The following is a 15477-nucleotide window of genomic DNA, read 5'->3' on the forward strand; positions in this document are numbered from 1 at the left end:
CTCAGAGTTACAATTGTGTTTCAAATATAGGATATCCCTGATTGGCTACTTCTGGATTAAGCAAACCGAGCACTTTAACAGTCATCGAATTAAGACTGTTTTCACATCTATCTACAGCAGTTGGTTTCGGATTTACTGAACACTGTTTAGTTTTAAATGTTTTTTTCTTTTCCAGGATCCTTCAACATTTGTGTCTCCTGGTCTTTCTGGGAGAGTAGACAAGTACTCCTGATTTTCCTTTGCAGTTCTATTGAAATTAACAGCATTACCTCCTTACTCCATTACAAATTGCAGACGCTCCTCACACATCTTAAGGACAGTGTCCCAATGGGATCTGGTGTAGGTCTCAAAGCTCAGACTGAGTGGCTCCGACATAACTGGTTTTGCCCGTTTATGAATCAACCAATCGACAGGACCATCTTAACAACATTATGGGCCCCCGGGCAAAGCAGTGCACCGGGGCCCCTAGATATAAATATAGATATATAGATGTATAAAGATACAGATATAGATATAGATATATAGAGATAGAGATAGATAGATGTACTTGCTTAGTGACCCTTGTAGGTTTTTTTTGCAGGTTTTTATCTTTTGCAGGATTATTTATTCTCATTAAGAGCCGTGCCTATGGGGCCCCCTTGCCTGTGGGGCCCCCAGGCAGCTGCCCATCGTGCCCAATGGAAAAGATGGCCCTGCCAATCGACACTGTATATACAGCAAGTCTCCCCATCCCTCATTCACTCTCTGCTGATAAAGAAAGAGAGAACTGCAGACCTATTAAGTTAAGTTAAGCACTCCAGTTATTTCTTGTATTTTATTCAGTTCAATAAAACATGGCATTCACTATATAATAATATCTATGCAAATTAGTGCATTTACTTCTCATTTAAAGACTTTTTTGACATATTTTCTCATATCAAAATACTCTCCCTCCTGCTCTCTTAGATCTAGCTCTGACCAGCACCTTGTCTCATCTCTGGTAACCACCTCTCACTCCCGCCTACAAGACTTCTCCCGTGCTGTTCCCCACTTATGGAATTCCCTACCACGCTCAATCAGACTTTCCCACAGCCTTCAAATCTTTAGACGCTCTCTAAAAACCCATCTCTGTTTTAGAGGTGACCTTATCCCCGATAACGCTATTCACACTAATGCACCCTCACAACTGTCCCAATCTCCACTCTGAACCACACTCTCTCCTCTTTTCTCATCTGTGCCCTTCTCCACTTAGAATGTAAGCTCTCTAATGAGCAGAGTCTTCCATACTCTTTGTTTTCATGTCTGCATTTATTTTGTCTGCCTTGTGTGTCCTTGCTTTATGTATATCCTGTTTTCCCTACTGTACGGCGCTGCGCAGCACTGTGACGCCTTACACATCTACGATAATAATAATTTTATAATTTTATAATTATGTTATCACAAGAAAAGACCTAAGTGTCATGGATGCTTGTAAAAGTCACACTAAGCGACTAAGCTTGAAGCATCATATCCATTCAGTGGAACCTTCATGCCCAATGAGCATGAGGCAGTGCATGGATTTAGCTGCAGATCCATGCCACCGGAGTGACGACATGCACATTTACAGCATGAACTTTTGTAGCATGCTCCTGCAATGCCCTGTGGCATGTCCCATTCAGCACTGCACTGCATAGCAACAAATGGCTATTTAGCGAGTAGTGGAGGGACTAAAGCCTAGCTTTTCGGAGGCTGTAGCCTGAGATTGCGTTACTAGAACAAACATCATGGTGGTACAAGTAAGTACCGCCGGTGAAGACTTGTTAAATACACTTCACCAGCAGCAATTAACGGTGATGGGTTTATGATCTAATCTATAAATAAAATTGAGATAATGATGGTGTCAATTAATTCTGCTTTGCGGTATGGTTGGGGTAGAATTGGAAGTTTCTGGCAGAACAAAAATGATAGGGGGAATTACTTATTGAACACAAAAAGCCAATTTCTGCCAGTGAAATACTGCATTTAAATACAGAATGAGGCACAGTTTGTAACAGTTTTACACATTTCTTTAGTTAGATGGTTACTTCTGAATATCAGATTTTTTTGCATGGTTTCCTAATTAGTAGATGGACAAAAAAGGCAATTAATTATTGATAGTGGCTACCAGAAATCTTTACTTTATAGGCCTTCAATAAGTGGCATACACTGCTGATTTTATACTGAGAAGTATGTAAATTGGGCTGTGGTATGCCTTGTTTAAAGGACCACTTCATCCAATACTAAGAAAATAGTTTTGAATGGAGTTGACTTAGATAAGATACCTTCGGTCTGACCAACACAGTAAGCTCAGTAAGTGTGGCAGGAGAACGCCGTGCTTACCGGGGTGCCCCACCGGCACTCATCAGCCCAAAAAATACATATTATTGACACGGGAGACATGCCACATTAAGTTACGAGTCAGAACAAGCGTGGGCATAGGGTGAGCGGCGCATGCGCAGTGAAGTCACTTTCGCAACTGCAACATAGAGTCCAAAAGGAGCTTCATGGTGGATGTGCTAACTCCGGGCAAGGGAGTGCCGGCTCTGCTCAGGGAGGAGAGTCACGGAGAACAGTTTGAAATCGGTCCAGCAACAGCAGGAGAGAACTTTGCAACAATAATAAATTGTGAGTCGTGGTAACGGCAGACTGAAGCAAAACTTTATACTTTATCTTATCTTGGCAAATTCAACTCAAAACATTTTTACTTGTAGGTGAAATTCTTATGTAATCTGTCATCAACTGACAAAATAAAAAATAAATAAATTTGGATTTCTGATGGATCTGCTGATTACTTCAGCTCAGTATCTACATATTAGTATAAACCTGAATATTTACTAATTATGTCAACCCACAAAAATAGAACCTGTTGAGAATTTCTTGATATTTTTGTTTTTCTAAAATAATCTAGTAGTTTATAATTTATTCTATTTTATTACTGACCCTTTATTAAAGACCTATGAATCTAACCGAAATTTACTTTTCCACAATTGGACACATTCAGCCTCCCACTTCCTGTCCGCCATCTTACAATCTCTGTAGAAGAAGCAGCTCTGGAGAGTGATTGCAAGTTATTAGATTTTTTTTTTTATTGTTCTTGTTAGTTAAGTTTTGTTTGTATTTAGTTTATTGATTTTTTTTGGTGTTGTTTTAGTACGTTTAATAAATAAATTATGTGCTGATATCCTTGTGGTAGTTTTTCTTAACATAGTAGGACACAGTAGAATAGAGTAGTCAATATATAGGATGACCAATCCGTAACTTTCTGTGTTTTACTCATCTGTAAAAACAACAAATGGCTTAACGAGAGTCTGTCACTTTTTTGGCTAGTTTTCTTTTCTTCATGCGAGTCGCCATTCTCTATAAAGTAACCATCTGGTCAGTAAGAGAAAACTGGATGTTGTGGCTTTAGGGGATGGACAGACTGACTAATACAACAAAACTAAAGCTGGGTACACACTACAGAATTTTCCATCAACTTTTTATGCCGAGCGATTTTACATGCGATCGATGGTCCGATCGCTCGGTCCATGGACTGCATACACACTGGTGTTGTTTCAGACGATAAAGGGAAGAGCGGCCGTCCCGTTAGCAACTTCTTACAGCCATGTTGTAGTGAGCAATAATTTTAATTTCGTACACACTGAAGCAACATTTGCGAGAAGGCTCGCAAATGTTATACACACTACACAACGGAAAGGAGATTGGAACGAAAATAATGAATGGCACGACCAACCAAATGAGGCGACAATCAATCATTTGGGAAGACTTTCAACCATTGTGTCATTGCACACACTGACTACACACAGATGCCCCCGGCACCCCAGCCCAGCCTGCCCCTGCACATGGGACATCACATGTAGTTCTGCACAATGTCTTTGCTTTTTTCTGTGTCCTCTTTCTTTGTTCTCAAATATAGTAACAAATATCATATGGTTGAGTTTATCTGACTCACTACTGTAATTCCATTGTAATATAATGGGGTAAAGGGTCTCTCTGTGGTAGAATTTAGTGAAGATGAGAGAAGGTCAGCATCCCCCCCCCCTCCATCCCTTAAGCTAACCACAGCTGATGGGTGCTAAAACTGGGGGAGGGTGTAATTTAGGAAAGGGATAGGGACCTCTGTGGGTGGAGGTTGTCCCTTCTCTCCTCCAGTCAAACCAACCACATCTTGTGGATACAGTATTTTTTTAATGCAGGGTTAGTGCAAGAGCAGGGCCTAATAATCTGTGCTGGGCCTAGTGGTTCAAAGCTTCTTTTATATTACTAAGTCTAAAGGCTTTTAGTTACTGTGCAGTGCAGTATGACAGTCATTCTCTCTATCACCTCCTTACCACATGTCAATAAGTAGGTGTTAACCTATGTGCACCATTCTGTGTACCGTAGGAGTGACATGCAGGATGGCAGAAAAACACAGAATGGATTGGTGCATTTATACACGTGACAGGGCTAGTGATGTCACAGCAGCTTAACTGACATACTCTGCTTCAAAATCTCAGCTTTTTGCCCTTTCAGATCTTATTCTAAAATGTGGGGTGTGACCCTACTGTCTGTAATTGAGTGGGGACTGGAAACTTCACTAACCAGATAGAAAGTTAGGATAACACAGAACAATATGTTTTAACGTCATACATGAACATTTAACTTTTGAGGTTTGTTGTTCCCATAAATACTGTTTTACTGGTTTTAAATTTTAAAATGTTAACGCTGTTTTGTTGCCGGTGTCGTGTATTCCTAAACTTTGCCAATGGCCAGCCATTATATTATTATTTCTTGTGCTAAAAGCAAAGCTCCCCCTGATAAATCCCTTCTCCGAGCTAGGGCAGGTTGATGCGTTCTACAAGCAGAAGCGATACAGCACCGCCTCACTGTGTACACAGTGAAATCTAATAATATGCTTGGGTTTTTTTTTTTTCTTTCCTTAAGATTCAGCAGTTAAAAGCTCTGATTGAATTTCATCTTGATTTCATTAAATATTCATAAAGGCCAATTAGAAGGGCAGCTAAGTACAAGCCAAGGCTCTTTTCCATCATCCTGTCAAAGAGAGTCCATCCATCGGCTTGTTTGCCTTAGGACTCTCCAGTCAATATCCTCATTCAATCATTTATGGAGGAGGCCTGCAAATCACTGCTCCCCTTCCAGTATATGACTTTATAGACAGATAAGGGACGGGGGAGGGGGGGGGCGAAGGGGGCGGGGGATCTAATCACTTGCGAAGGCAATATGCTTACACTGTAGAAAGCTAAATGCAAATGAGAGGGAAAAAACACACTCAATCAAAGGTTGGAATGAAAATCTTTCTTTTTAATGAGCAATGACATTGGTACAGCCCTGATTACATTGAAGGAAAAAACTGCTTAAAATTCTCAGTCAATCACGCAAGTTTATTTTAACCTTTTTGTGAAGAAACCACAGGGTTACAGTTTAATTCATTGAGGGTGCTTATCTCTCCCTGCAACTGCTAATTTTAAAATTACTACCCGTATGGAATGTGCTGAGCTGTCCCTCAAATATATATTGATGTTTATATTCAAAAGAGCCTATTAGCTCAGTCTATTTTCCCTTTGCTGATGCAAGGACTTATTAAAACTGCAGTTTTGTGAGTGTAAGGTTAAGATGACGAGTATCGGCTATAATGAAGGACAGATAATTTGCTGTGTGTGTTTATTTTTTATTTTTATTTATCGTTTTATGGTAATTTATTGAAATGCATTTAAATTTGCTCAGCGCTTAACAAGCCATGAATGTCAAGGGAGTTATTTGTCAAAGTATGTCCAAAACAGGTGCACAAAAACAAAACAGACAAAAATATTTATTGAAAGCAACAGGGATTTTGTTTAATGCTTTGATAAACAATGCTGGTTTTGTAAACGTGGAAAAAAAGTTATCATAAATTAATGTATACTGGAAAATTTGATGTAGAGATGGATAATGGTAGTATGTGCATTGGATTGCTGCACGCCAAACAGCAGATAGAATCTTAAGGATAGATTTACCTGACCTTCTTACCTTCTGGAAATGAGAAGTGGAGCTGTTGCCCATAGCAACCAATCAGATTCTAGCTATCATTTTCTAGAAGGTACTAGAAAATGATAGCTAGAATCCGATTGGTTGCTATGGGCAACACCTCTGCTTTTCCTTTTTAGAAGGTTTGATAAATCTACCCTTAGACAGAAAGAGAGGACACACGTCTAATATATTACAAAGTAGTGTGGAGCATTGATGAATATAGAGGTGTACCTCATAGCCAGTGTGTTCTGTCTTATCAGGAACTACTTTCATTATAAGCCCCCATTCAGAACATTTTACAGAATTAAACTTGACCTGTGACCTGTCAATTGCACTCAAGGGAGACAGCCATGTTTTGGGCAGTCATGAGAATGTAGCCTAGCCATTCACTAGGAGCTACCACATGATGCCTCCTACCTCAGTGAAATCACTTGTTTTTAATTAAAAGAATAAAAAAATGTCTGCTTCCACTGCCTTCAGGTATCACATTAAGCGGCGGTGGGGACCTCCTAGTGTTAAGTGGTAAATGATTGCACTGCCGACATAAAGAAGTACATTTATTTTGTCCCCTTTCATACATTTAGCAAAATAAAAAAATACCAAGATTATATAATTAGTGCCCAGATTGTGCAAGCAGTGCCCATATGATTATATATCAGCAGGTTACCAGGTAATTCCAGCTGTACCCAGAAGATTGTATATCAGCAGGTGAGGAGGAGTGATGTCATAGTCAAGCAGATGCCACATGTGACCATTTTCAGGTCATCCTCTCCGGCACATGATCTGGTAAAGCCACAGGCTCCAGTATAAATTGCCTTCTGGACATTCCATATACATTCCACCTGAGATGTGCAGGGTGGGAAGTTAAAGTCCTATTGTGACCTCCAGGTAATCTCTGTCTCTTGAGGATGGGACATTTCTACCTTTCACCTGCTCACTAGGCAGGTTGGTCTACTGAACGTTTGCTTGTGTTTGTACTTTGGTGCAACAATGCTGCAGTTCTCTACAAAATAGTTAACTTATAATATTGGAGCGTAGACTGATCGACTCCATTTGTCAGGGAATGGAGTAAACAATATCTTGAATGTGCGGCACAGGAATGCTGACTCACGTTGACTTTAATGGCTTGTACACTTATTGTAAACTAGCTGGCAATCTAATTCTACTTTTAATAGACTGTTCCATCTCATTCCACAGATGCTCAAATGGATTGAGAGCTAGTGACTGGGGAGACAAATTCATTGTATTGTTCCTGGAAACATTCCAGGACATTTTTAGTCTTGGCATGTAACATTATCTTTTCGAACAACCAATTCACATATGCTACACTGCTGTCATCAAGAGATGCCCCTGATCAGAAGCAATGTTATAATATCCAGTCCCCCCTCCCTGCAATGCATTCCATTGGCTCCCCATTTCCTCCAACCCCGTTTAATGACTCTACCTTCTACATCTCTGACCTTGTCAAGAAATGCTCTTGTACTTGGCCCCTAAATTCTGTCAATGACCTTCACCTTGCCTCCTCTCTAATAAATACCTAATACCGCTTTCATACTGCCGCCCCGGCAATATCCCGGGTTTTTCAAGCCGGGTTTTTGCCGGGGCTCGGAGCGTCCCAGCTCAGAAACACCATTCATACTGCACCTCGGACCCGGGAATTTCTCGGGTTGACCCCATTCATACTGCACAAGTCTGTGCCCTGGCAATTTGTGGGAGTCATCACCAGAGCAGTTTTCATTGGCTGAAAAATGGTGATGTCATTGAAAGGTGACTCCTAAACTCCTTCTCGAATCTTCCACGGGCTCCCACTGATGACATCATCCTCCAGAGACAGGCAGACAGCCAATCAGCTTGTTTTCTGTGCAACCTGGGTTGAAAAACCCGGGTTGCACCATTCATAGTGCAGGCAACCCGGGTCCGACCCGGGAATTACCCCTCGATAAATCCCAGGTTGAAGACCCGGGTTTTTAGACCCGGGATTTTTGACTTGTACCATTCATACTGCACCAAGACCCGGGTCGTTTGAGCTCGCCCCGGCAAAAACCCGGGATTTTGGTGCAGTATGAATGGGGTATTACAGTCCTGCCCATGAGCCCACACTGCTCCCCACCTGACCAGACTTGCCCCCAACCACCAATCTTTCAAGCTCACCATTAAAATGTAACTTTCCATGCTTGCCTATCCCCACTCCATCCTAAGACAATTCACTTCTCACACTCCACCTGCCCCTTCCACTCCTTTCCCTCCATCCCTATTGTCTACATTTACATCCCCACCCCACCCTAAACAACTTCCTCCTTCCTTCCACCCCTCATTTCCATTTGCTTCCCTGCCTCTCTTGAAAGGTAAATATCATATGTTTGGCCCTCTCTACCTTTTATCTCCTCATCCGCTTTGTAAGGTCTCCTTTCTTCTAATCGTGTCTTCTATTGTAATTGGTTTCTCTATTGACTCTTCTTGTATTGATTTTTACACATGCTATTGTTTCTATATTGTGTCCATTGTACAGCACTGCAAACTCTGTGGCTCTAAATAATCGATGATGATGATTATTCTGTGGCAGCCATCTTATTGTATCAATGGACCAAATGTGTACCAAATAAACACAAATCCAACAAAAGTTCTCCTCTACCACCAGCCTGCACCATTGACATTTGATACGATGGATCCATTGGCGTCCAGTTTTCACCATATCCTTCTCCTCCCATCCCTGTGAAACAAAAAGAACCAGAATTCATCAGACCAGGATTTTTCTCCATTTAGCCAGTGTTTTTTTTAGTCTTCTAGTACTACTGCACCCTTTTGTTCCTCACTGAGAGGTGTGGAACTTGGTTGGGTCCCCGATGGCCTCAACAGCTCCATGAAAAGTAGAAATGCTCAGGCTCCAAAGTTAGTAGATCCGAGTACCGAGCCATTCGCACGCCCTCGTAATTGAAAATGAGGCAAAACAACATCATTATGTCATCGGATCTCACGAATTATGGATTCTATAAGTACCGCCCTCAACAGCGATCCAGCACCAGAGGGACACAGAAGGGTTAGCACAGTTCTTGGCAGTCTCTAGAGCAGTTGGACAGTGTCATAGGTAGAAAAGAAAGAGGAGGGGTAGCAGTGTTCTCCAGTGACATTCAGGAGAGCTCCATTGCTCTATTGCTAACTGTAATTGGTGAAATAGAATTAATAGGTCTGGCAGGCTCGATCTTCCCCGCTGTAATGCTCTAACAATATTGGTGGCGTTATCAGAAATCACATATCCTCAGGAGAGTCCAAGCAGGATAAGCCATGTTGTAATGACATCCTTTAGTTTTTCAAACAAGTTGTCAGCGGTATTACCTCTGACCTGCGCTTTGTCTCGTCTCTGATAACCACCTCTGACTCCTGCCTTCAAGACTTCTCCCATGCTGCTCCCCACTTATGGAATTCCCTACCATGCTCAATCAGACTTTCCCACAGCCTTTAAATCTTTAGATGCACTTTGAAAACCCATTTCTTTTTTGGAGGTGACCTTATCTTCGATAACACTATTCACACTAATGCACCCTCACAACTATACCAATCTCCACTCTGAACAACACTCGCTCCTCTTGCTTCAGCTGTGCCCTCTTCCCTTTAGAATGTAAGCTCTCTAATGAGCAGCGTCCTCCATACCCTTTGTTTTCATGTCTCCATTCATTTTGTCTGCCTTGTTTGTTCTTGTTTTCCGTATGTCTTGTTTTATGTATGTCCTTGTTATCCCTACTGTACGGCGTTGTGGAGCACTATAAAGCCTTACAGATCTACAATAATGATAATAATAATTATATGCCTCTTAGTGAAGCAGATGATAGATAGAGTAACCTGCCTCTGAAAAATGTGACTTCTTGGGTACATGCTGCTGCTGTCCCTGCTGGTGAATGCGATTCACCAACCCATTGAGCTGTCACAATCATATAATCTTTAGTCTGCCCAGTCCCGCTTGTCCACATATCTGTGGTTAAGTCTACAGTGGATAGAATTGCATTTTCATGAACCTTCTGGTAGAGATGAGGAACAGCTTTTCTAGTAAAATGGTGTTGTGATGGAATTTGGTAACGAGAACAGAAGACCTCAAGTAACTGTTTAAAACCAGCTGCATCAATAGTAGATATTGGACGCAGATCTAATACTAGCATAGTCGCCATGGTGTCTGTGATCCGCTGTGCGACTGGGTTACAGCTTTCATACTTGCTTCCTCTTGCAAAGGATTGTTTAACAGTCAATTGTTGCAAACTACTAGTAGTCCTCTTCTTGGTCTGCTTCTGGGTTGAAGATCCACCCCCAGCAGCAGGAGCAGCAGCAGTGGGCCTAACTCTCAAGGATTCTTCTGAGGAGTCCTGGATAGGGGAGGAGTCATCTCGTCTTAGAAACTTAGAAACTTGGATGCAGGACTAACTTGGATGCAGGACTAACTCCCATCACTTGTGAGGATATTGATGATGAAGGTGTTGGGGGTGTAGATTGCAGGTGCTGGGATCTAGATGAGAGAAGGGAGGTAGATGATGCTGGACTGCTTGTTGTTAGTTTTTAGCATGTTTCTGATTTTCCCAAGAGCTTTCCATGAACTCGCTTCAAATGGTGTAACATGGATGAGGATCCTAGATGGTTTAGGCCCCTACCTCTACTGACTGTGGCTTTACAATGCTACAAATGGCTAGAAAACTGTTGTCAGGATTTGTGTAAAAAGAATTGTACACATAAGAGGTGGAGTTTTATGCCCAGGCGTGACAATGGCCTTCTTCTTATCACGTGCAAGAACTGCTGCAGTCTTTGTTTGAAACTAGTGTATGAAAATAATATTGTGACTTCTGAGGTGGTCAAAATTGACTGCAAATTACTTGAAATTAGTGTTATTGAGGTTAATAATAATGTAGGGGGATAAAAAAAAGCAAAATTATGTGATTTTAGCAAAAATAATAGGGATTTTAGAAAAAAAATAGGCATCCAAAACATAAACCAAGACACGCCCACTACCATGTCATGGTTAAATTCATAGAAATCTTTTGTCACGCCCATGCTATCTGCAATACACACAGAAACATACCCTATACCCAATAAAGTGGACACACTGTGATTTTGTAAAGGCGGAGCATTTTGCATTTGTTGGTGCAGTAGTGCTGGCGCTATGGCTGTCTATAAAAAAGATTTAGCCAGCGCACCATTGAGGATGCATCTACATAATTATACAGAGGAGGATAATATGTAAAAGAAACATAGACACATGATATAAAGATGCCCTTTACTTTCTACTGCTCTTTTACATAGAACATGTTAAAGCCAATAATCATCAACGTTTACAGCCTCTAGGTTCAAAGATAGTCTTAAAAGATGTATGTGCTGCTATACAGGAATAGGCTGAACTGTAATGGCATAATAAAAGTGTGCCGTGATTCTCTCTGTAATCCCTGTAATACCAACCTGTTATCTGTGTTTAACAGGGATCTCAGTTTTTCTCCTCTCCATCATTTCCCTCAGGGTAATATCAGATCATCTCATTACCCTTTCCTGTCACTTTCACCCTCTGGTCATTTACAGAAGGTATTGCCCTCTGCCTCTCTCTACACACACCTGATTGTCTCTATGGCAGACATCCAGTTTATGGTACTCTCTGTATACATTTGCTGGCCATAAGAATCGCAGACCCACAAGATGACCACCAAAAGGGAAAAAATGGGCAGGTGCAATCCAAAGACATACAATCAGAAGACACGTCTATCCTGCAGAAAAATATTTGGATTAAGAGAGAGGAGTACAATAGAACTCAACAGAAACAACACATGTAATCTTTAGGAACAAGCAACACTATGTCACAGTAAGGCAACTACTTAAAAATCAATAGCAAAGTCATCTGCGTCATCTGCTCAACTGCACATGCTAAGAAGTGAATCACTGCACATGCGTGATCCTGGACACGCTGGATTTATAAATAGCAATGGAATTGTCGGGCTTAATTTTTATGCACTTAAATTGGTGCAAATGTACAATATCTACATTGTGGATTTATCAGTAGTGGTTGTGCTCTTGTGAAAATGCACTACAAGGGTTGCTTTATGTACTTATATAAAGTTATATTTTCATGTTATTTTTCATATACAGTACAGTAGCTATGAAAAATATTATCCTCTAGTATTTTTCACATTTTAATTACGTGACGGGATAAAATTAGATTTATTTGTCAATGATTACTACTGAATCACCCTAAATTATCTGTAATTAATGCAACATGGGATGGTAGACCCAGATTCATTTGCAGTTTTCTCCCCAGTCATTATGCCAGGCTGTACATGGCCGCATAGTTACATTACCCCCTTAAGAGTAGCGTTAACACCGTCCAGGAGTGCATGCAGGGGGGGTTTCTGGTTCTCCAGAAGCCCCTCCCCTCCACGAACGAACGGGCGCTAAACATTGCTCCTACTCAGCAGCACTGTACACTCTACAGCAGCCACGGCGCTGTCAAAGAAGCGTACGCTTCTTTGACAGCACCTCGGCTTCTGTACAATTCAGCATCGCCGGCCGCGCATGCGCAGCAGTTCTATATATTTTTTTCAACGGGGGGGCCCCCCCTTAAAAATCCTGTGTTTGCCCCTGGCGTCACCTATGTCAGTGACGTCATCAAGTCCCGCCGGCGTCTTCTCTCTTCGGGATTGCTTCAAGTCACTTCACCGAAGACTCGTGATGGGTCCGGACTCAAGATGTTGTGGTAAGTCTTGTCGGTGTAGTCAGCATCGATATGCTGACTACCACCGCATCCAGGAACATGATACACATACTTCAAATTAGGATAATTCCCATTGAACAGGTTGAAAATGAGGGTCCTCACCTGATCATGCACTTCATGAGCACCACAAAACCACCAACACTGTGTCATGGCTATGGAGACTTCCAGACTGCAGGATGGCTCATTAGACAGCTTAGGCAATAGCAAAACATTCTGGGACTTATACCGGCTACTGATGCCCTTCGAGGGGATGCTCATCTCATTATTGTGTTATGCGGAATTAAGGAAGAATGTGTTGTACCCAATGCCGTTGAGACCACCCCCTGACCAAGTGAGCAGGAAGAGCCCCAGGCCTGAACTATCTGCTTAGGTCAAATAAAATCCCAAATCTTAAATTTGATATTGAATTGTCACCAAAAACTATGCCCTTCACAGAAAACTCATTTATTCTTCCACTCGTTATTTGCAAATAATATAAATACTGCTGCTGTAAGCCTGAATAAGCTGATTAACTTGATAATTTCAAAATCACTGCATCTATTTATTAAATGCTTAAAGTTACTTTTCACATTCCTATAGGTGTCCATTGTAAGAATGCAACTGAAATAATTAGACATGTGTAGCGGACATTTACAGCCTATTTACCTATTTGCCTATGATGCATACTTTAAGTAAAGTACATTTAAAACTAGAATTTTAAAATGATCAGAACGTGCCAATTGGTACACTGGTATGGGATTTAGATTGCGAAAGGACTTTGACTTATTATTATTATTATTATTATTGACTTATTATTATCATTTATTTGTATAATGCCACTATATAATGAATAATCTTGAAATACAGGAAACAGTAGGCACAAACAAAATGCTACACAGGTGCGTGTTGATGCCTTCACTTACAACTCTAACTAGTGGAGATCATCATGGTAGTTCATACACAAGGCCTAGTGCCGTACGTCTGTATTCTGCTCACCTCTAGTCAACACTTTGCCACAAATGTAATCCCCCTTGAGAGCCAGTGTATATTACACATTGATCCTTACAAGGCAAAAAAAAATATTTATTACAGCGGCGCTCCTGAGTATTTATTATATTGTATAACTGCATTCGTTTTGTGGTTTTGGCTGCTCTGTATTTTATCACATTTTCAAACTGCTTACTAATTATTTTTTCCTTTTCCGCCTCACTGGTTGTTTTACTTATGTGTTTAAATGTTGTGTATTTTATGTGTCCCTCTTTTGTGTCTACATTTGCATCACAAAAGTGTCTGCTAGCTTCTTCATTCAGCATAAAATGGCTGTGTGTGTGTGTGTTTGTGTGTGTGTGTATTATTATTCTTTATTTTTGTGAGTGTTTTATTTGTTTGAACTGCTTATATCTTTATATTTGTATACATTTCTATTTCAAATATGGAGCCAAATAATTTTATGAACTTGACCTGATTTGGATGACATTTGATGGATAATAAAATGAAAAAAATTATAAGAATACACAAGCAATTTTTTTTTTAACTGAAATAATTCCTGCAGTAGGTGTAGTTCCAGATTATCAAAATACATTTTATCCTTATAGAGCCAGAAATTGCCTGTGTCATAAGTACCTATTTTTCACTGAAATACTTACTGCACAGATGTGGTTCCTGACTATCGAAATAAACTTTATCCTTACAGAGTCCGAAATTGTCATAAACTATTCGTTCTCTCAGTCACTGTCCTCTACCCACAATCAGAGCCCCATCTGTCCTCACTCTGGCACCACCTCTCCATGTGGAACTACATTGATAACCAACCAGTTACCTAGTCAGGAGCAGGCTGGGCTAGGGGGGCATCTGTCCATAGTGGGCTACCTTAGGCTGGGTCACTGTGCCACCTGCATCATTTTTCCCTTTAAAATGTACCTAATAGGTTACTGAGTTGAATCTTGTCCCTGGGCTAAAATTTGCCAGCCTTCCCATGTACCCAGTTATACGTAATCTGATTATTGTGTTTGAGTGTGCCCAGTTTAATTTAACATGAATTACAGAGACTTTATCTTGAAATATGTTTTCTTTAACAGTATGCAAAGATGCAATTGAAATATTGCTGAAGTTTTATTTATTAACTAACCCAGCCAGCACGCAGGAAACCCCAAATATCTAGGTGCAGCCAGTTTGACTAATTCACCAGTAGTTCTGTAATACAAGCCATTGTTCATTTTGGGGGGTAATCTGGCTACGGAAACATAAGTATTGACTCTTCCTAGTATCACATACTTCTAGTTCTACTAGGTCTAGTTCTACTAGCGCAATAGTGTACCCTCAACTTTACTCATTTTTGAGGCTCCCTGGGATCTGGATTTACAGATCCAGAGGAAGGTGAAGAAAACCCCCCCAGAGACATTTCATTTTTCTCAACGAGGGGAAAAAAAATTCCCTCCTGACTCCACGTACGGCAATCTATTTTCATCCTGGATCACATATATATAACTGCATATTGCAATATGGTCCTGTAGAGATATAATAAGTAGGGAGCTCTGCTCGCAGAAGCTTACAATCTAATGAGATGAATCCTGCCTGCTAGGGCTTACAATTTGATTTATCTATACAGAAGAGGGGGGGGGGGGGTCCTGCATGCAGGAGCTTACAATCTAATGAGATGAACCTTGCTGGTTAGGACTTACAATATGATTCATTTATACAGAAGGGGGAAGGGAGCCCTGCTCGTAGGAGCTTACAATCTAATAAGATCTTTCTGGTTAGGG

General features: G+C 40.9%; 1 protein-coding gene across 2 annotated transcripts in view; it reads right to left on the reverse strand.

Annotated features, from left to right (window-relative positions):
• Positions 1–15477, reverse strand: part of LOC142099006 (cytosolic carboxypeptidase 6-like) — a 1251957-nt gene that overhangs the window by 460484 nt on the left and 775996 nt on the right. The gene's annotated exons all lie outside the window — the stretch shown is intronic.

Source organism: Mixophyes fleayi, chromosome 8, assembly GCF_038048845.1.
Source record: "Mixophyes fleayi isolate aMixFle1 chromosome 8, aMixFle1.hap1, whole genome shotgun sequence".
NCBI classification, from domain to species: domain Eukaryota; kingdom Metazoa; phylum Chordata; class Amphibia; order Anura; family Limnodynastidae; genus Mixophyes; species Mixophyes fleayi.